Below are 22,073 nucleotides of genomic sequence, written 5' to 3'. Positions count from 1 at the left end.
AGAGATCAAATGTCATATCCGAGTCATCCTAGATTTAATAAACAGGTAAGAGATCAAATGTCATATCCGAGTCATCCTAGATTTAATAAACAGGTAAGAGATCAAATGTCATATCCGAGTCATCCTAGATTTAATAAACAGGTAAGAGATCAAATGTCATATCCGAGTCATCCTAGATTTAATAAACAGTGGACACACACACACACACACACACACACACACACACACACACACACACACACACACACACACACACACACACACACACACACACACACATGTAGTCATAAACACTGGACAAATGGCCATTCCAACACACTGCCATTCCGACAGTATTTGATTCTCATTCCAAGCGATTCCGAGTCATTTAAACATTCTTGTGTATCATGATTTTGTCACGGTCCAAATGCCCTTAAAGGTAGGGTCTGAGATCTTTGAAAAATGGTTCCTGCAAGCTGGAAAAACGGTTCCTGCAATAAAACGTCAGTGTCGGAAAGGCGGTGCGTCGGAATGGTGCGGTGTAACCGGACACACACACACACACACACACACACACACACACACACACACACACACACACACACACACACACACACACAGGAGAGAGATGATATTTGAGTTATTAAAACACAAACACACTCACACCAAACACCAAAGAAATCCCCTCCTCTCTCAAACCACATTTATTTCTTTCACACCAACAACCAACACACACCCACCCCCACACACACACACACACAAACCTTTAAACATAACAATAACGCAATACCACACACACATACACACAGCACACACAGAGTAGTAGAGTGATTCGAAACGGTATCTTTGTGCTTCTTACAGAAGGTTGGCTTTTCCCTAATTTGTCTGCTAGAGCCGGTATGATGACGTCCCCTCCTGGCGTCAGCCTTGGGGTGGCCGTAGACGTGACGTGATGGCCTGAAAAGTAAAACAGGAGAAAACACATCATTAACCCTTTAATGCAGAGCCTGTATTGTAAGCGTGTTACTACCAACATGGTAAAGACCAAGCCTTCACCTGTTACTGAATGATTAAATGTTTTTGGTGGAAGTCAGAACAGATTTCCACTCTGTGGACAATAAAGTCGTCGTCAGAATAATCGCTCATAATAATCATAATTAAGGATAGACCGATATATATATCGGTATCGGTATCAGGCCGATATTTGCATTTTTAAGTGTATCGCTATCGGCCGATATGCGTGTGGTTTTGGCCGATATGCAATATTTATTATTTTATGTCATTCTGGTTTTATTTAAAAGCACCAAGACACTTTATTTTTTTTATTACTTGATTGTTAGACATTACTTGATTGTTAGAGTGGGTGTTTAAATGTTACAAGTTCTACCTTAATTTGATAATGTTAAAGGAATGCTTATTTTTAACTTGAGACCTGGAATATTTGTCAGTTTTTTAACATTTTTCTTAACCCATATCGGCCCCAAATACCAGGTATCGGAAATCGGGTATCGGCCAAGGGTGATGGAAAAAAAATCGGTATAGCATCGGCCATTAAACAAGTCCGACAGGCGGACAACAGATGCGTCCGTCTATGCCCGTTCTGAACCTTTTTTGCCCAAACGCCCCCTTGGCCTCCTCATAACCTGTCAAGGCAATTTATCAATAAGCCTACCATGTACTGTATAAGCCTGGATTTGAAAAAGTACCATAGGATTTCAACAGTGTTGGGCAATTTACTGAAAAACTGTAATGCATTGCTGATTACATGTTACTGTCTTTTCAAAATAATCCCTTACACTACATTTAGCAATGTGGGGACCTAAGGCGAATTTAGCTTAGGGGGGCCATCGGTCCATCCCATATCACATTTTTTTTTAACATAAAATCTCTATTTTTGTTAGGCTATTTTTTTTTTTTTAAATCACGATTTTTATTTAAAAAAAAAAAAAATTACAAACATAAAAAACAGGCAAACATTACAATGAATTACAATGAAACATTTCAATGAATAGGCTATTTGCAATTTTGCATAGGCCTACATTAAATAAACTAAAATGTGAAATTCTCTTTTCACTTTAATATGAGAGCAGTGATGTCCCCCCCTCACTGAAGTGTTATTTCATGTGTGTGCATGATGCTGTCACCTATTTGAAGTGACGTTGATGTTGGATTTCATGGAATACTTTTAAATGCCGCTTTGGGAAGAAAACAGAGTAGGCGACAGGTGAACTGTATTTCTGTCAAAACAGTGGTTTGCAGGCGTTTGCGTTTTCACGTGGATATTGTCTTCGTGGACCGTAACAGACAAACCGTAAGTTCCATAAACTAATCAATGAGACATTGGCTACGTGTACATGATGTTTTTAAGTCCGATTTAATAAATGCGATTTAAATAGATCGGATTAAGAGTTATTTTGCGATGTGTATACATGGCACTTTCACTTAAATGCGATTAAACGTCTGGGGAAAATAAAGCATTGCGATTGGACTGAGGACGCACGTGCTGAGCGAGCCAAATAAGGCACGGGGGCGTGGTTCAATGCCACCGAGATGCAGGTCATCTTCCCCACGAAAATCGTTGCCTCAGGCGGACTGAAATCACAACATTTCCCCCTTTCTCCCTGGATCATTTACAATGCTACATTAGCTACCCTGTTAGCATAGAAAAACGAGTGGTCAAATGGTAATGTGGAGTAACTTTGTTGTGCTTCATTACTTTGTGGGGCACTTTTACATCAATATATGGAAGCCACAACATTTATAGTCGCTTAGGGACTTTAAATTAAGCAAAACTTTCATGTGAAAATCAACAGGAAGTGCCGCCATGTTTTTCTCACTGGCAAAGAGCTTTTGGTTTGCACGCATGAGCTCCAGGCCAAAACTGAGCGACTGCCACCTTGTGGACACAAGAGGGAATCACAAGAGGGAATCACAATTCAGAAACCCATCACGGGAGGGCGGACGGACGGACGGAGGGACGGACGGACGGACGGACACCAAAGCCTCTTATAGAGATGCGTGGGACGCATCTAAAAATCTGTATCGGTCGACCCCTAATCATAATGGCAATTTTGTTGTGACATGTTGATGTGTTTGCACTTTTTCAGTAGAAGGGAATCAGGTGACCTGTGAACCCTTCAGCAATGAGAAGCTTTTCGAAGGCTAAATGTCCCCACGTCTCCCCATGGGATCATTTGGAAACACATTTTTTGTGATCAACTTTTTATTCGTCACATTAAAGTCAGGGAAACAGGAGCCTAGTGTTGTCGACTTTATTTTCAGTTTTTATGTGTCCTGCACACAAGGATTTGCATGTTTTTTTCTTTTTTTTACACTCGGTTTCTAACCTGATACATATCCCAACCACTGCTAATAGCTAATAGGTTCTTACCTGATCCGTACCCCGACCACTGCTAATAGCTAATAGGTTCTTACCTGATCCGTACCCCGACCACTGCTAATAGCTAATAGGTTCTTACCTGATCCGTACCCCGACCACTGCTAATAGCTAATAGGTTCTTACCTGATCCGTACCCCGACCACTGCCCGGAGCCTGAGCCTTCATCATCGTCATCATCGTCGCCACCCGATCCATCCAAGTCCTCATAAGGAACAGATGTCTAGGAGACAAGGAGTAAAAAACACACAAAAACACACAAGGAGTAAAAAACACACAAAAACACATGAGAACACACAAAAACACACAAAAACACATGCTCAGGTGAGGAAGTAGTATACTGTAACACATGCTCAGGTGAGGAAGTAGTATACTGTAACACATGCTCAGGTGAGGAGGTAGTAGAACTTGAGGCAGTGCCAACAGGGCAGCTGACACCCCCGTTAATACATGGGGATGTGATGGGGTCCCAATTCTGGACACCCCTCTCCCTGTGCCCAGGACAGCTGACCCGTTTGCCCCCCCTGTCCTGTCCGCTAGGACTCCTATAGAGAGTGAAGCCAGGAGGTAGCTGTAGACTTATCTACGGACTTTGGGTGTGACAAGATTGCAGACATACAGAGTATGCACTGAAGCCCATGAGCCACATGACTAATAGCCCACATGACTAATAGATATCTTGCAGTACCAACTAAAGACTTTGTATACGGAGTGTCCTGAAAAATTGTATAGGCCTAAGCGCAGTTTACATAACTGTAAAGGCGTTTATTCAAAAGTCACGTAATTTTCAATGTGCAACAGGCTGGAATTTAGACATTACTTCACAGTTTCATCACGGCCCATTGTCAAACTTATGTGATCTGTCCCCTACTTTACAGTGTCCCTTTAAAGTATGTATACGTTATTCTGGGCTCATCCATCTGGAAAGGTGACAGCCATTACTAAGACACGGCCAGCCTCTGAACTGTGAGCAGTTTCAAATCTACCACTTAGTCTGTGGAACAGAATGGGAAACTGAAGTGAAGTGAAAGCTCAACTGGGAAACTTCAACTCCCATTGTCATTGTGGCACAGCATTCCACAGCACACATTGCACATAACGAAATTGCATTTATTCCTCACACGTGCAAGGTGCAGTGTGGCGGGACGGTACCATGCTCAGGGTACCTCAGTCATGGGGGGGGATGGGGGAGAGCACTGGTTAATTACTTCCCCCAACAACCTGGTGGGTAGGGAGTTGAACCGGCAACCTTTGGGCTTCAAGTCTGACGCCCTAACCGCTTACCCATGACTGCCCAAGCTGCCCCTCCACCCAGACAGGAGAGGAGAGACATGCAGAGGAGTAGGCCATCACTGTATCAGTATTGTTACTTTAACCCATTTTAGCCTAAGCACTTTTTGGAAATGGTAACCCCTCCTAGGGGTGGGCGGTATGGACGGTATACTATCGTAAAAGGTATTTTTTCCACCAAGGTATGGATTTTGGCCATACCGTTCTACTGTGATATAGCGTATTGCATCCTGCAGATGGATGGCAGTATACAACGTTTTGAACATCCACCCGACTGACTGCCTCAAGTTGTAGCAATGTGGTTGTAGAGAAACAGCAGCACAATAATTTCCTTTGAATAAGCTTCATGTGTAAAATGTATGGTTAGTGTACTGAACTATTGTTTGAAATGGTGTGTGATGGCAACACATTTCGATTCTGGACTCCACAATTTACTGAGCACGAAATGCAAGCTAACTAGCTAACAGCCCAAGTCATTCATGTCTATGCTGGTGTCTGACAAAATAAATGTGCTTAATGTGCTAACATTGGTTGCCTTACATTTAACACATTGCGCCAGCCGTAACAGCTGTATGTTTTCCAGTTGAGATAATATCATTCATGATATCTGACTGGGTGTTAGTAACTAAAAGAACTGTTCACTGTTAAAATGTGGCATTAGCGATTTCGCTAACGTTAGCACGCTAACCGCTGGTGCAGTGAAAGCTGCCATTGCCATTCAAATGCATTAGTTCTGCAATGCATTGCTAGCTGCCTCATGTGAAAGTTCGTTTTTTTCTTAACTTTAACAATGACAGCTTAAACCATTATGCTTGGCATAATCACAGATGCAAGCACACATTTCAAAATTACCATAAACAACTCCCGAAATAGAAAAAAGGTGCAATGAACGATGTAGTTGATACAATCCACGTTCAGTTCTATTTACTCTCAATGTGTTCAGTTTGACACCCCTCCCTTTCCCCCCTCTCTGTCTACCGTAGTTTAACCCCTTCGACACTTGGTGAAATTGACAGTGTTCTATTGGGTAGCATTGCATTGCAAAATGCAATTTACATAGGCTAGTTTTTGCTTGTTTTTAAAAAATGTAATGGCAAGAATTCACATAGGCCTATGAAAGGACATTGTGTCATTTCCAAAAATCAAATGCAAAGGTAAAAAAAATGTTTTTTTTTTTGTTTTTTTTGTCATTTTGCAACGCTTAAATTTTAAACAAATGTACAATACCGTGATATATACCGTGATATATACCGTGACTAAAATTATACCGAGGTATACATTTTTGGCCATATCGCCCACCCCTAACCCCTCCCTATTAAAACCTAACCATCTCAGCCTCCGAAGCACAAATAATAAGTTGAAATAAGTTGCATTTAAAAGCTAGAACCTTCATTTTACACTAGAGTAGTGTTCATTCAGCTCTAGCATACCCACGTTTTTAATAAAACAGCTCAAATATCAAGAACCTTAATTCAGCGTATATGTCGCTCCAGGACACAATGGGTTAAAGTTTACATTATGGTTCCTGTTAATACAACACGTGTTGTGTTTCTAATGCACATGTACTATGAGTACTGTATAGCCTGTCCTTATCCCTTCAGTAGATGTAGGCCTATGTCATTGAGGAGCTAGTCAAAGGAGCTACGTACATTTGGAGTAGGAGGCTTTCACATGTGATGTCTGACATCATTTGAAACAGGCATAAGTTCCTTTCCGTGGCATAAAGCCCATAGACATGAACATACACACCACTAGTTTCTGCCTTACACCGGTATAATTCATATATAGGCCTACTTGCTTCACTCCAAAACGGATCTTTTTTGACGTCATTGCCAGACTTCTTGCTGGTGCTTGAATATGTTCGACTGCTCATCTAAAATCCTTCCTCTATTTTGTCTGACTCATCACTTTGGGCTGGGCGGAGAGGTGAGAGGTCGCGGTGACTCAGGCAGCCCATGAGTGCATCCCAATATGTGTCCTTGCCTCCTCCACTTGTGCTTGTCTCCTCGCCCCGCCTCCTGGCACCTCCTCCGTGGAGAAAACGATAAAGTTTCCCAGCGGTCAGCCTAGCCACAACAACTTTTGAGGGACTGTTTTTCATTCACCATCCCAATTGCAAACGAGAAAAAGACTCTACAATTGAGCTTTTGCAAGATATTGAAATATAATGCTGTTGTCAGTGATGTCATCATGACGAGAAGCGAGTGGAGGAGGCAAGTGGAGGAGGCAAGGTCCCATATTAAGATGCACTCCATATGATCAGAAGAGAGGAAGCATTATTGCATGATGGAGGGAATGCCTTCCAGCTGCTAAAAGAAGAACATTTTCCAGTAACTTATACTCCCATGATCTGGATAAATGGGAACATGCAGAGACTACTGTGAGCTGTGAGCTGTGACGAGGTGCTCTGACCAGCGCTATTTGAATTAGGCGCCGATTTTTGAACTATGAATGTGCATCTGAAAAACACAAGCAAATGTGTCTATAATGTCCATGCATGGTCTGCAGATGTGTCTATAATATAATATCCATGGGCTGCAAGTGTCCCCATAATATAATATCCATGGTCTGCGCGCCTCTCGAGTCCTTTTTGGATGAAAGGTGAAAAGACTTCAAGCTGTCTGTTGTCTGATGTCCTGCTGATGTGTCTGGTGTGTGGTGCCCTGACAATGTGTCTGGTGTGTGGTGCCCTGACAATGTGTCTGGTGTGTGGTGCCCTGACAATGTGTCTGGTGTGTGGTGCCCTGACAATGTGTCTGGTGTGTGGTGCCCTGCTGATGTGTCTGAACTGAGGAGATAACGTGGAGATAAGAAGAGACAAGTGTGTGAGGCGACACGTCTACAGTCTTCATATACTCTCCGTGATCGTCTACAGTGTTCATATACTTCATATGATCAATACCTGAATTTCCCCCTGGGGATCAATAAAGTTACTCTACTCTACTCTCCGTGTTCTTTGGGTTAGACAAGTATTCTGACACCAGGATACTGCAGAGTAAGAGAATGCATAATTCAACAGTATTCTGAGAACATACATTGGGTCCCATTCGATGTTAGTGTTGAATTAAACTCTTAAAGTGTTGAATTAACACTGTGGTTATGTAAATCTACTGTGGATTCAACACTCAAACAAGAGATTAAACAACACTGAATTGACTGCACTGCAAATATTTTTTTTTACTGTGTGCATTATCTGCTGACTCGGGTCATGTGGTGCATGTAACTATGGAAACGGGACCAAGACATCAGCCCTGTTAACCCTGAAGCTACACAAGGCTATACGTGAAAGGGATCGCAAATACTGAGGCCAGAATGGAATAACCCTGTAGGAGCTCAATAATTTCACGATATAACAACACCGAGCGAGCACTGAGAGCACTGATGATGGCAACAGCCTGAAACGTCTGCTCTACCCTGCTCTAATAAAAAAACTCCTTGTGCTTGACCTTTGTGTCTTGTTCAGTGTGCGAACCTGCTCCTACGTTTATATTCTACTTCTTTTGGGTCCACGCACCTAGTTAATTTTTGCAACATCTAGAGCGCAACAATACTCCTACCTTCTGACGATATAACAACAACAAAAACAATAATAATAATAATAATAATAATAATAATAATAATAATAATAATAATAATAATAACACAGCCTAACCTGAGTCTTTTAGGTGACTTGACTTGGCATTTGAAATACTTGGAGGATGCAAATACAGTATGACCACTCTAATTTCCAACTTTTTTAAAGATCATAGGTCTATTTGTTCAGTCAGCTAAAACAATTTTAATGGCATATAATAATATACATAGCATCACCACAGGCTATATGTTAAACTCACAAATAATCTAAGAAACACTTTTAGAGTACAACATTGCCACCAGACTGATCAGATAGAACGAAAGCTTTGAGCAGAGACCTGCCAGCTGCCCAGGAAGATTAAGTTTTGATTCAGTTGATTTTTTTGTTCAGCTAAAGTAGATTTACTGCATCTTACTAGTTTTAGGCAAAACCTCGTCTGACCTTCCTTACGTTTCCCAATCTGCTGTGTAATATGACTCCCTAATAGGCCCCAGGCCCCTGCAGCACAATGCGTTTCCCCTATCGCGTGTGTTCCCTATCGCGTTGTGCGTTTAGTGTGTGTTCCCTTTCGTGTGTGTTTCCCTATCGTCGTACGTTTCCAAGTAAACAATGAATCTCCTGTTAGTCAGCCAACACGTCGCTTCGTCACAAAAAAAAACACTCCAGGAAATAACTGTCAAAAGAAAAGGACCCACCTCACCACCTCCTCTCCTCCTCCTCACCACCTCCTCTCCTCCTCCTCACCACCACCACCTTCTCTCTCCTCCTCCTCTCCACCTACAAGCTCACCATCTCTCCCCCTCTCTCTTCTCCTCTCCCCCCGTCTCCTCTCCTCTCCACCTCTCTCCTCTCCTCTCCTGTCCTCTCCCTCTTCTAGTTCACCTCTCCCCTCCTCCTCCTCCTCAGTTCTCCATGTTATGGATCATTCCAGTAGCAGTTAGATGAGTAATCTCTGACTTGTTCATCAGCCATTAAGGCTCAAGGCAAAATCCCTTCAGGAGTGGCAGAGTGGCGTAATAGTTTCTCTCAGTCAGGAGGGAGAGAGACGGAGGGAGAGAGAGGTAGAGAGGGAGAGAGAGAGGGAGGAAGGTAGGGAGAGAGGGAGGGAGAGTCCTCTGCCTCTCCCTGTGATCTACTGTTAACTGTTTTCAACTGTCATTGTGACGGAGAGGAGCGGGGTGTGAGTCATTGCTCAGCAGCCAAATAGTCACACTCTACTCCAGCTGCACTCCGGTGCCAAATGTGTTGTTGAGTTGAGCCAGCGGATTAAGCGCCAGATTAAACAAGAACAACTGTATACAGTAGCGCACAGCTCCTTATGCTGAGCAGAAAACAACACCGTAACCACGGCAATCATGTCGTTCTTTTTCTGCATCTCTCTCTCTCTCTCTCTCTCTCTCTCTCTCTCTCTCTCTCTCTCTCTCTCTCTCTCTCTCTCATTGTGTTATTGACTGCTCTGGTTGTGTTGTCAGCACTGGGCCCTACCCTGGCTGGCTACATGTCTGGACTGGGCTGACACATTAACCTGAGGTGGCCTGAGGTGGCCTGAGGTGGCCTGAGCAACACTGATGACTACTGTACATGATTTCTGTTTCACTCCAATAAAAGCAGAGGGAGGCGTTTACAGTTTAGAGCACATAAACAGGAGGACTTATTTGGTTAGCATTAGCATGCTATAAATCACCAGTCAGGTAGATTAGGATAGTACGGTGTGTAATATATCAACAGCTACTGAACCGTAGCGGTTCCCAAACTGGGGTCCGGGACCCCCGGCAGGAATCCTGTAGGTACTGCAGGGGGTCGTGGAGAGAGGAGACCTGCATCTCAAACATGCTTTCGCATGAAATGACCATTCCATAAATTGTTCTGTAATAGCAGGCCTATATGGTTAATGCATTAATTCACTTTTCCTGTGATGTTCATATTAAAATTGAGTGATATAAGGGACTAAAAATTAAGGGCCAATAAAATGATTGGCATTTGGAATATGGGAGGGAAGGGGAAAACGCAAAACTAGTATTTGGTGCCCTGCCGTGGCTCTAACAGCTGGCCAAGGGACCGTCCGCTACGCCAGTGACCCGAGTTGGATTCCGGCCTGAGTCCTTTACTGATCCTTCCCCATCTCTCTCTCTCTCTCTCTCTCTCTCTCTCTCTCTCTCTCTCTCTCTCTCCATCTCTCTCTCTCTCTCTCTCTCTTGTCTCAAAAGTAGAGGCATAAAACCCCAAAAAATATTGTAGCCCCTTAATGCACGCAGTACCTCCAGTGGCACACTGTAATAGTCATTCAAAAGTTAACTACCATAGCACTGCAGTACTATGACCTAAAACACAGGCTTTAGTAATGCACCACGACTTGGTCATTTCCATTCTGGTAACACCAAATTTATAACGCTTTGTCTTAATGGGTTAAAAAAAGTATTTGGTCCATCAGAGGTCGAGCAGAAAAGGCTTGGGAAGCCCAGCTGCACTGTAGGCTGTAGTATGGTGGCATGGAGGAGGGGTGCAGGGAACTCAACTGGAAACACACAGTATGAAGAGTTCATTCAACACCGTACACTGGATACTGGAAACACACAGTATGAAGAGTTCATTCAACACCGTACACTGGATACTGGAAACACACAGTATGAAGAGTTCATTCAACACCGTACACTGGATACTGGAAACACACAGTATGAAGAGTTCATTCAACACCGTACACTGGATACTGGAAACACACAGTATGAAGAGTTCATTCAACACCACACACTGGATACTGGAAACACACAGTATGAAGAGTTCATTAAACACTGCACACTGGATACTGTTGTTTTTTCTCTTCATTTTTTTGGAGCCAACAACGCGTCTCAAAAAGAACAGTATCCAGTGTACAGTTGAACTTTTCATATTGATCAAGTTTTCCTGCCATACACCTGCACCTGGACAACTGAAGGGTTGTGCTTAAGGACTTCCCTGTAGACCCACTTTGTAAACACGCGGTGCCCTGGACGCCAGATGGTACACGTGGAGGCAGACGACAGAGACATTACATCCTGGTACAGAATGTGCTATAGGCTACTGACAGTGATGGCAGTTATACCGAGAGACTGTGAGGCAGGCGATACAGTACCTACTCTGAGAGACTGTGAGGTAGCAGATACCTACTCTGAGAGACTGTGAGGTAGGCGATACAGTACCTACTCTGAGAGACTGTGAGGTAGGCGATACAGTACCTACTCTGAGAGACTGTGAGGTAGCAGATACCTACTCTGAGAGACTGTGAGGTAGCAGATACCTACTCTGAGAGACGGTGAGGTAGGGATACCTACTCTGAGAGACTGTGAGGTAGGGCAGTGGTTCCCAAACTTTTTCTTCAGGGACCCATATTTTTACCATTGTAAGCTTTGGTGACCCAAGTCACATGATTCTCTGTTTCTTGCGAAAACTCATTCGTTATCATTTTATCCCTCAATTCGTCTTCAGTTAAATGTAGAATAAATGTTTAATGTAACACTTACATTTTGTTGCTTCTATGCATACATTAGTTGAAATGCTTTGTCATTTATTCTACATGGGCTATGGTATTAAAATGAAACCCCTTAGAATCAAGAGGGCTTTGCGACCCTCTGTGGATCTTTGGCGTCCCATAGGTTGGGTCCCGACCCATAGGTTGAGAACCACTGAGGTAGGGGATACTACCTACTCTGAGGAAATAGAACAGACCAGGGGTAGGGACCCTTCTTCATTGGAGGGGCCACTTCTAATTTAAAAGTCCTCCAAGGGCCGTACTATGAACACAAACCAGGAGTAGGGCTGGGTATTGCAGCCATGTTCCTATATCGATTCGATTTCGATTCTTAGGGCTTTGAATCGATTTATCACGATTCAATTCGATTCGATTCGATTCATTCCGAATCGATTCAATCCGTTCCCTTCTTGGTGCTAGGATTTCCCTCAAAAGATGCTGTTGCCTATTTTTATATAGAAATGTCTAAGGGCTGTGACTTGACAGTGTTAACAGATTGCTAATTTGAAATAAGTAGGCCTAGGCCTAATTGACTAATACTTACTGGGTATTTTCCATAGACCTAAATTAACCAAAAAAAAAAAATAACCCAAAAAATCGATTTTGTGCCCTCTGAATCGATTATGTGAATTTTAAATGATATCGATTGATTATCGATTGAATCGATTATTTTACCCAGCCCTAATCAGGATTATATTGAGAAGTGGTCACCTTTACAACAGACCCCACCTGCACTAGATCCCCTGAAAATATAACTTAGTTGTATTGTTAATTGTAACTTCTAAGATTTCTTTACAAAAAAATGTCACCTTTCATGTGAAACGGCGTTGCATTAAAATAACATCGGGGGCCGGAGAAGACGGCCTCAGGGGCCATAAACGCCCCCCAAACCACAAGTTCCCCACCCATGAAATAGACAAACGAATGCTAAAACAATTGAATTGGATGACTGGCTGCAAGACACTGACGGCCCAACTGGGCGATGTGTTGTCGAGCGTTGATCTGCTCCTCATGGTTTTCTATATCAGTGATGGATGATAGTAGAGCTCTAGATGTTACTAGAAGCAACATGTTACGCAAAGCAAACCCACAGATGTGCAAATGTCACATTGGCATTACCAATACACCTGTTAGAACAAGTTGGCCCTTTTTGTTATGAGCAAAGGTCAGGTGTACCACACTATTACCAGAAGTATTGGCTCACACGCAGGTAATTTAATCCAGCGTACTTTTTCAACTTCTTCTTTTCAAAACACAACTACTCAAAAACGAAAGCTGTTAGGCCACTGAGCATTGTGTGTGTGCAACACTCTACCAGGACCTTAGCTTGTGTGTGTGTGTGTGTGTGTGTGTGTGTGTGTGTGTGTGTGTGTGTGTGTGTGTGTGTGTGTGTGAGCACGTGTTTGGGTATGTGAACTGATGTAAGGCAGATTGCTTTACTCAAGTGTGTGCTATATGCTTACTGCAATGTGGAATGTCTTCATGTACTGTATGTTTTGTATTTTTGTATCTAAGTAAGCTGTCAGACACCTTCATTTCCCTCGGGATTAATAAAAGTACTCTACTCTACTAACAGGTTTCACCCACACCAGAGAGGGAAGACACACTACACGTCATGTTGCAAACGTCACATGTGGTCAACAGAACATGTTATCGTACACAAGAGTCAGGACAGACCAGATTTCCTCGCGTGACAGATAACCGCCTGTAGAGAAGGGTTAGCTGACGCTTTCATTTATTCAAAGCGACTTACAACTATTATTTTTCAGGGTATTGGTTACAGTCCCTGCAGCAATGTGGGGTTAGGTGCCTTGCTCAAGGGCACTTCAGCCATGGATGGAGATGTAGGAAGAGGTAAGGGGGAATTCAAACCGGCAACCCCTAGATTGAAAGACCTCTCTAACTCTCTAACCACTAGGCCACGGCTGCCCCATAATACAATTAGACATCTTCCAGTGTTTCCCATACATTGAGAAAACTATGGTGGCCCGCCATAGTTTAAATTTGGCCGCCATAGTTTACGAAAATGTTAAAAAAATAAAATAATAATTTACTTTTTTTTTTTTTTTTTTTTTAAACGATATCCGTTTTTGTTAAAAACGATTTGAATTACGATTTTGAATTTCCTTCGCATTTTCCTCCTGGAGTAAATACATCCTATAGACTCTGTATTGGTTAGATAAGTAGTCCCACGGTAACACAGAATGAGGGGAAAGCATTAGGAAGTGACCGTAAGGGTATTACAGTTGATTCATGTGTGCACACAAGTGACGTGCAGTGAAGGGTATGGTAGGGTAGGCAGTAAATATAGAATATATATCTATTTATATATATATATATATTAACGGTGGGTTCGGTCCTCCCCCAGAAAAAAATGTATTTCTTAGATGCAATTTCCTGCATTTTAACCAAATCTGGAGAGTAACTATCAGCTAAAAACTTTTACAAAAGACTAAAAACTTTGAACAAATAGTCCCCTTTCATGCAGATCTGAAATGTAACGTGTGTGTGTGTGTGTGTGTGTGTGTGTGTGTGTGTGTGTGTGTGTGAGAGAGAGAGAGAGAGGGGGCCTTATGCCACAAGGTATGGTTTGAATAGGCAAATAGGCCTATTCACATAAACATGCTGATATGGTCTTTAATGTGCAACAAATTAGTAGGCCTATGTTTCTCTAAATACTGTAAATATAAAGTAGGCTATAAGATGCCATCAGTGCTTAACCACCACAGCTCTAATAACTAAATAAGTAAATAGGCTACACTATTTAGACATTTGGACATTGTCAGTAGACCTAAATCTGAAACAATAAGTGAAAACATAATTTCAATTTCTTGAAAAGGCCAGCTACAACTTATTTGTTTTGCCAAATTTGCCAAATTAGCTCCAGGACCCATACTTTGTACACCTTTAAGGACCTGTAGGCCTACATTTTACAATAATAATTAGAAAGCTACAACATTTTGGGGGGAAAGCTTTAAGTTTTGGCTTTAGCAGTTGATTTTGTTGCTCTTCTGTTTATTCTGTTGCAAATGCCAGGGCGTTTCACATGGATGGAGGGTGGCACAGTGTAGCCTACTTTTGAAGATAAAATGTCTAGTTCACCAACTGTGAATCACACCATAGCATGTGAGGGGGAAACGATTTACATTTAGCAATAAACCAACCTAGGTAACAGCTCCTGCCTCACTGCCGCGTTTTGTGCTGATAATCAAACACTCACAGACAAGAAGGAAAGTAGGCAAGGGGGCGGGTTGCTTGCAAACATGACCCGTGCATTCAGACAGTATCGAGTAAACCAACGAAACCGCTTCTGAGACTCATTCTTGTGCGTGATAGTATTCTCAAACACTTCAGCTACGGTTGTGCAAGGTGTTTCAAATAAAGTCAATTTGTGAGTGCGGAAGCACTCCGAGAAACCATCCCAGTCATCGTACCTGTTCCACGTTGATCTCGACTCGCACACCGCGCACTTCAAAAGAACGCAGCTGCACTTGCTAACAGGCTCCACACAACTCACGCATTGCGTAGTCATCATCATAATAAATTAGGGAAATGGAGTCATGTCGTAGCTCAAAAAACAATCTCGCGTCCATAATAACACACACACAGTCTATTCATGTCCACCACCGCACAACCAATCTTCAATGTCAACACCCTGACAAACGGTGACAACAAAAGGCACCACGAAAAAACTTGAGCATGTTCATGTTAAAAGGCTACCCGCAGCATAATAATTAGATGAATCTTACCTTAAAGCAGAATCACAAGTAGGCTGTGTTTTTCATGCAAGCTAGTTCCATTAAAAGCCCGGGGTGGTTGACATGATGAAGACATTTTGTCCCAGTGCAAACTACTTGAAGCTGCTACCCATCTGATGTTGAATATTTCCACAATGCAGCGATTGCAAACGGCTCAGCTGTCTGTCACTTGAACCGTCTTTCTTGCTACTTCTCGGCATTTTTTAAAATAATAAAGACAAAAAGCCAAAGACTGCCATGTTTTCTTTCCGATACGGCTAGAGATTTGAACAAGCCTTGCCTTGCTAGTTGTTGCTATCATAGCTGCCTGTAGGGCAGAATGCAGAAATTGGCTACTACCTGAATTGTAACAATTTTTCATTTTGGGCGCTGTGATTGGCTCACATACTCCCGCCACAGAGTAAAGGCTCTGCTTTTAGTCCCATTGACAAGCTATGTGACAACTTAATACGCATGCGCAAACTTTTACATTGACAGCATTGAAGGCAGGGTAGGCAGAGGAAAAGCGAGCCTTACCGGGCTGCCTGGCTGGCATTCGAAAGCTCTGCTTTCAGCCTGTCTCTGCTACCAGCCGGGACTGCGCGTTGCCACGGCAACCTGCCCAAGCCTGAGCGCTTTGCTTCGTGCGATTACTTAGGTTTTTGATCGTTGTCCTGTGTATACTGTACTTTAAACAGCTCATAATTTATGCTGAATCAATGTTATTGTTGTGTAGGCCTATGTGAACTCTGAAGAATATTTTTTTAAACACGTGTTAGTTTTTATTTTTAAGACATTTATCCCAGGGTAGGCACTGCCTACCCTGCCTACCCTGACCGCACGTCTCTGGCACACGTGTAACATCGGGTGAGTAACAGAACATGTGCGCAACGATGCGTTATGACACGCCGATATGCGAGGATCTTCGTCCAAATCGCTAGTCGCATGCATCATCGCTAACTGCGTTTACATCGCGTACCGTGTGTAGGGGAAATGTTAGTTGTTGACATGTATGGAATTCACTTCAATTTGTGCTGTTTCTTGCTTCAGTTGTGGACAAAACGATTGGCCAAACTCACAATAGAAAGCCTTTGCTGTGCTACTGCCCCAGAGAGCTGGAAAAAAAACCTTCATAGAAGAAGTCACTCTTAACAGGGGTGTTAACCAATCCAATGAGTTATCTCATTGCTCTCTCTCTCTCTCTCTCTCTCTCTCTCTCTCTCTCTAGCCTACTATTTACCCATAACAAATGGTGAATTTCTGAGCCCTTTTTAATTTGTAGCCTATACCACTGAATATACACTGTAAAGATAGGCTATTCAACACACTTTAAAAACACACTGAAAAGATACGGCCATAGTAGCCTTCTAAAAACATTTTGTTCATAATAATGGTGGTCTTAAATTTTCATACTGACATCCTTAAATTTGACTTGGTAGGTCACGGCAGACCATCAACTTCAAAAGTAGATCTTGGTTAAAAAAAGGTTGGGCACCCCTGCTATAGAGAGAACCACAAGTGCTTGAAAGACAGGGATCAAAAGCCTAGTCAAGTTGTTGTAGTTAACTTGGGTTTGGGAGCAATATAAAAAACCTTCAGAGAAGGGACAGTTGGGATGAGTTTACTAACACTCCCTAGGCTTTGTTTTACAGTTGTAATGAGTTTGGTGACAGACCTTCATTGACACAGCAGAGGAGACATCGGGCTGCATATAGAAATTAATGTGTAATGAATGTGAATATAGACATAAATGTGTAATATGTTGTTCAGCCCTTTTAATGGGAGGAATTTGGAAAAAACTGGCCCTGTGACCAGCACCTCTCATGTAGAATGTGTACGCCTACAGATATGTGTGGGGGAAAAGGCATAGCCTACCCTCTAAGACCCTTTTTTTGTCTATGCGTTGACAATTTCACAGTGCTCTTACATTCTTATCTCTGCTCCTATTTTGTTTTATTATTGTTTCCCTGACCCCTGCATGAGGGACGAATGAAACTGTGTTGTAAACAGAAATTATTCACTGTACTGCATTTTTTGACAATGACAATGTACTACTATTATACAAGTCATGGGTAAAATCTTATGTAGCCTTATTTCTCAAAATATAAATGGCTGAAATATAGGCCCAGGCCTACAGTTTCTCCATGCACCAATGTCATACTGCAGTCATTGTTTTGCCGTTTTGCATTTACGCTGCAAGAATACAACCCACCCCACCCCCCCCCCCCCCCCCCCGCCCCCACCCCCCCCCCCCCCCCCCCCCAAAAAAAAAATGAAACTGCGTGAGAAGACCCCCCCCCCCCCCCCCCCCCCCCCCCCCCCCCCCCCCCCCCCACCCCCCCCGGACAAAATAAACCCCGGCTGCCCCCATAGTTTCCAAAATTTCTGTGGGAAACACTGTCTTCACTCCACCTGCGAGATATACATCTCTTTTCCAAAAACTGAAAGAATAACTTCAACAGCAAGACTGAATAGTATGGCAATGTTTAATCCAGTAGTTTTGGGTAGGGTGCGCGCATCCAAAAACACTTGTTGCAGGTGCCAGACAAAAAAATCAGATAGTTGAAAAAGGTAGGTTTGCACACTGCCGATAAGCTCCAAAAATAAACTTTATTATTTAAAATGCAACGTTTCGATCACCCTGGATCTTCATCAGGCATGAAGATCCAGGGTGATCGAAACGTTGCATTTTAAATAATAATGTTTAATCCAGGTCATGTTGAAGGAGTTAACCTGAAGACATGACCCTGCCGCTGCTACACATTTCCTGCCAATGGCAGTGGCCAAGTTGCAATGTATTACTAACAAGACAAGACACTACAGTGTAATGACATTAGTGTAGTAGTAGTAGTAGTAGTGTAGTGCTATGGTAGTAGAAGTCTAATGCATTACTATCAATACTGTGTAATGTCATTAGTGTAGTAATATGGGAGTAGAGGTCTAATATATTACTATCAAGACACTACAGTGTAATGTCATGTTAGTGTAGTACTATGGCAGTATAGGGCTAATGTATTACTATCAGTGTAGTACTATGGTAGTATCTGTATTACAATCAGTGTAGTACTATGGTAGTATCTGTATTACTATCAGTGTAGTACTATGGTAGAATCTGTATTACTATCAGTGTAGTACTATGGTAGTATCTGTATTACAATCAGTGTAGTACTATGGCAGTAAAAGTCTTTTCAGTGACTAATAGAATATTCCACTGCTGGAACAGTGTGCATTACTACATGACATTACACTTAGCTGACGCCTTTATCCAAAGCCACTTACAGTTAGGCCAGGTACAGGGTATTAGTTACAGTCCCTGGAGCAATATAGGGATTGGTTCTTTGGTCATGGAGGAAGGGATTGTGGAGATTGAACCGGCAACAATGTGACCTACAGTCTAACTATTGCACCATGATGCTACGTTGTCAGCAATTGGAGTCCTTTTCAAAACTCGAAATTAAACAGATTGAGATTAGCCATGTTGTGATTGGGTATACTATGAGCACGTCGACTAGGGAGATGATCAAACTGTTTATCGTCATCTTTCTACATGAAGCAACTTATCCACTCAAACAGTCACCAATAGGTCAAACGATCTGAGTCATCCCTGGGTCTAGAGTCACTGAGTAGCCCAGTCTGTCTTGACTACCAATAGGCCTCTGTGTGGTTATGTGGGTGGTGATGCTAATGTATGATTTCAACACAGGTGCACAACAGCCCGACAGCTAATTTGTCATGACTTATTCCTCCTGAGTCAGAGGGAGCCGTTATTAGATCAGGGAGACAACACAACACAACACAGGACTCATGTCATGACCAAGTGTGGTGACCGGTGGCCACACGGTTCCGCATCACAACAGGACAGACCAAAGCCCTTTTGTTCTGCATAGACACACGCATGCACGCACGCACACACACACACTCACGCACTCAAACTCAGGCTGTACCCAAGTATGTACTTCTACTGTAATGTACAATAATGTGTATATTAAGGTCTTTGTGTATGTGGTTTGTATTTGTGTATTTATGTCAGCTGACAGACACCTTAATTTCCTTCGGGATTAATACAATACAATTATTCTACTTAACTCCACACACACAGTACCATAAACATTTGTGTTTCTGAGAAGCTTTTATGTTGGTTTGGTGTCGACTAGTATCGGGTTGGGTGGACTTTGATAGGGACAGGTGAGGTGCCCTTATCTTATCCAGCTCCTGAACTAAAAGGTGTCTCTGTCTGGAGACGCGAGTGCAGAGAAGAGAAGACCTGCTGCACTATGAAATGAAGACCTGCTGCACTATGACAAGATTAGTTACTCCACTAGAAGACATGCACTATGCTAGTTAGCCTCTGTTACACCTGCACCATGCTAGTTAGCCCGTTACACCTGCACCATGCTAGTTAGCCCCTGTTACACCTGCACTATGCTAGTTAGCCTCTGTTACACCTGCACCATGCTAGTTAGCCCCTGTTACACCTGCACTATGCTAGTTAGCCTCTGTTACACCTGCACTATGCTAGTTAGCCTCTGTTACACCTGCACTATGAAAAGATGAGTTACTCCACTACCTGGCCTTCCTACCTCTCTTGCTTACTTACTTTGCACAATGTAACTGTCTTCTGTACAACTAATGCACTTTCCATGTTTCCACTGCACTCTTAAATGTCTTCAATGCTTTTGCATGTGTCATTCATTCCTTGTTTATTTATTTCTGTACCGCCTTGTTTTCTTTCCCTCCCTCCCCTTTATTGTGGATAATAAACTTAAAAAATGAACTTGAATAGATTTTAAAAAGATGACAAAAGTATTTCACCTTGCCCTTGGATATTGTTTTGGCCATACTCTCAGACCTTAGACAGTCTCTTGCAAATAGAAAGAAAGCATAATGTACAGAACACCAACATTAAAAATGCCAAAATAAGACAAAGCGTAAGCTTGTATTTCTTAGTGTGCAGTGTAACTTACTGAAATCATAATGCGGTATACTCTTACCGTGGAAGGAGAAAAAACTTCAGCAAACTATTAATGCAACAGAAATGCAAATGTTTTCACACAGTACACACACACACACACACACACACACACACACACACACACACACACACACACACACACACACACACACACACACACACACACACACACACACACACACACAGGGCAATTACAAGTGGCCTGCAAGCTGGGTCATGCCTGTTTGTACAATTACTCCACAAATGAAGCTGTCACCTGCTACTCACAAGGCTTACACTGAATACATTCATCACACTTAGCACACAACACACACGACACACCTGTACTTTTCCATCTCACAGCTGGATTAAACCCTGAGCCCATCTCAAATAGTAAGCTATAATAACAGCATTGAATTGTATTATTATTATTGTTAAAGTTAGTCACAGTAGGCCTACGCTGACCCATATATATTACAGCATTCATTTAACATGTAGGCCTACATTAACATTGGACAATAACCCACTGTAGGCTACTCTTGTTAATATTGTGTTGAAAGTAAAGTCATAGTATTCTGACCTATATATCACAGCATTCATTTACATAGCATAGCCTAAGTACAGTAATGCACGCTCGCTGACAGCACTGCTTCTGTATAGAAACAGGTCACGCAGGTATTGTTTTAGGCACGTCAGCTAGGCAGGTAGTCTGCTCTGCTCCACCTGTGCACAACTCAAGTCAAGAAGTCAATACCTTAGGATTGCACAGAAGTTTGAAATTGCGTTTGACCAGTCTCCAATGTGCATTTAAAACTAAAAATCTAATAGGATCATACTGACAATAATCACACACAACACACACACACTCACCGCGTGTCCTAGGTGTACTAGGCAAAGGCCAGCCAGTAGCGCCCATGCGGCAAACCGCCAAGCTTTCATCACCTCGCTCAGTGGACTTCAGACTCTTCAATTCTTCTGCTGCTGCTGTTGGTGCCGTTTAGGTCACAGCGCGCCAGGTGCCAGTAGCGAATGAGCACGAGCTCCCCCCGTACAGGTACTCTACACAAGCACGCACACGCTCACGCACACCACACCAGGTAAGATAGTCCCGCCCACCGCCCCTCTGATTGGCTAAAGGACTTTGAGAAAGCATGAAGTGGGAGTGTTGGAAAATAACAGAGGCGGCTGTACATGAGGATTCATTGGAAAAGTCTGATGTGGATGATGATGTGCTTGAATTGTGACCGAGCAAGTGTTGCAATATGAGATAGAACCTGACATTTCTGATTTGGTTACGTAATCGTTTGTCTACCAAGACAATGGCTGGGGGTTTTCAGGAGGGCTATGCCAAAGCCAGCCAAAAGAGGGATGTTTGTTGCTCAGTGCCTATATAATTGTTTTGGAGCATCCTGTGCACTCCCCCTATTTATATTTTACTGATAACATTGAAAAATGAATGGCAAGGAGGGAGGTTTACTGAAATAAGACTCTGAAACTCTGAAATAAGACATCCGCCCCAAACAGACAGTGGATGGCTTGGTCACTTCAGGCAACATTCCCGTATATAGACCTATGTGCATGGGTGCCGCTAGGGGGGAAAGGAGTTCCCGATTCTAAGGGCCCAGGCACTGACAGGGGCC

The 22,073-nt window shown here is 42.8% G+C and overlaps 1 long non-coding RNA gene across 1 annotated transcript; it reads right to left on the bottom strand.

Moving 5' to 3' along the window:
* Nucleotides 1–58: 58 nt before the first annotated feature.
* Nucleotides 59–21,591, bottom strand: LOC134469513 (uncharacterized). The gene is made up of 3 exons (XR_010038998.1): nt 21,304–21,591; nt 3,503–3,599; nt 59–936 (listed from the first exon to the last, which is right to left on the bottom strand). It is a non-coding gene; the product is annotated as an uncharacterized LOC134469513 (long non-coding RNA).
* Nucleotides 21,592–22,073: the final 482 nt, after the last annotated feature.

This window comes from Engraulis encrasicolus, chromosome 18, assembly GCF_034702125.1.
Source record: "Engraulis encrasicolus isolate BLACKSEA-1 chromosome 18, IST_EnEncr_1.0, whole genome shotgun sequence".
In the NCBI taxonomy this organism is placed as follows: Eukaryota; Metazoa; Chordata; class Actinopteri; order Clupeiformes; family Engraulidae; genus Engraulis; species Engraulis encrasicolus.
This window is presented reverse-complemented; position numbering and strand designations above follow the sequence as displayed.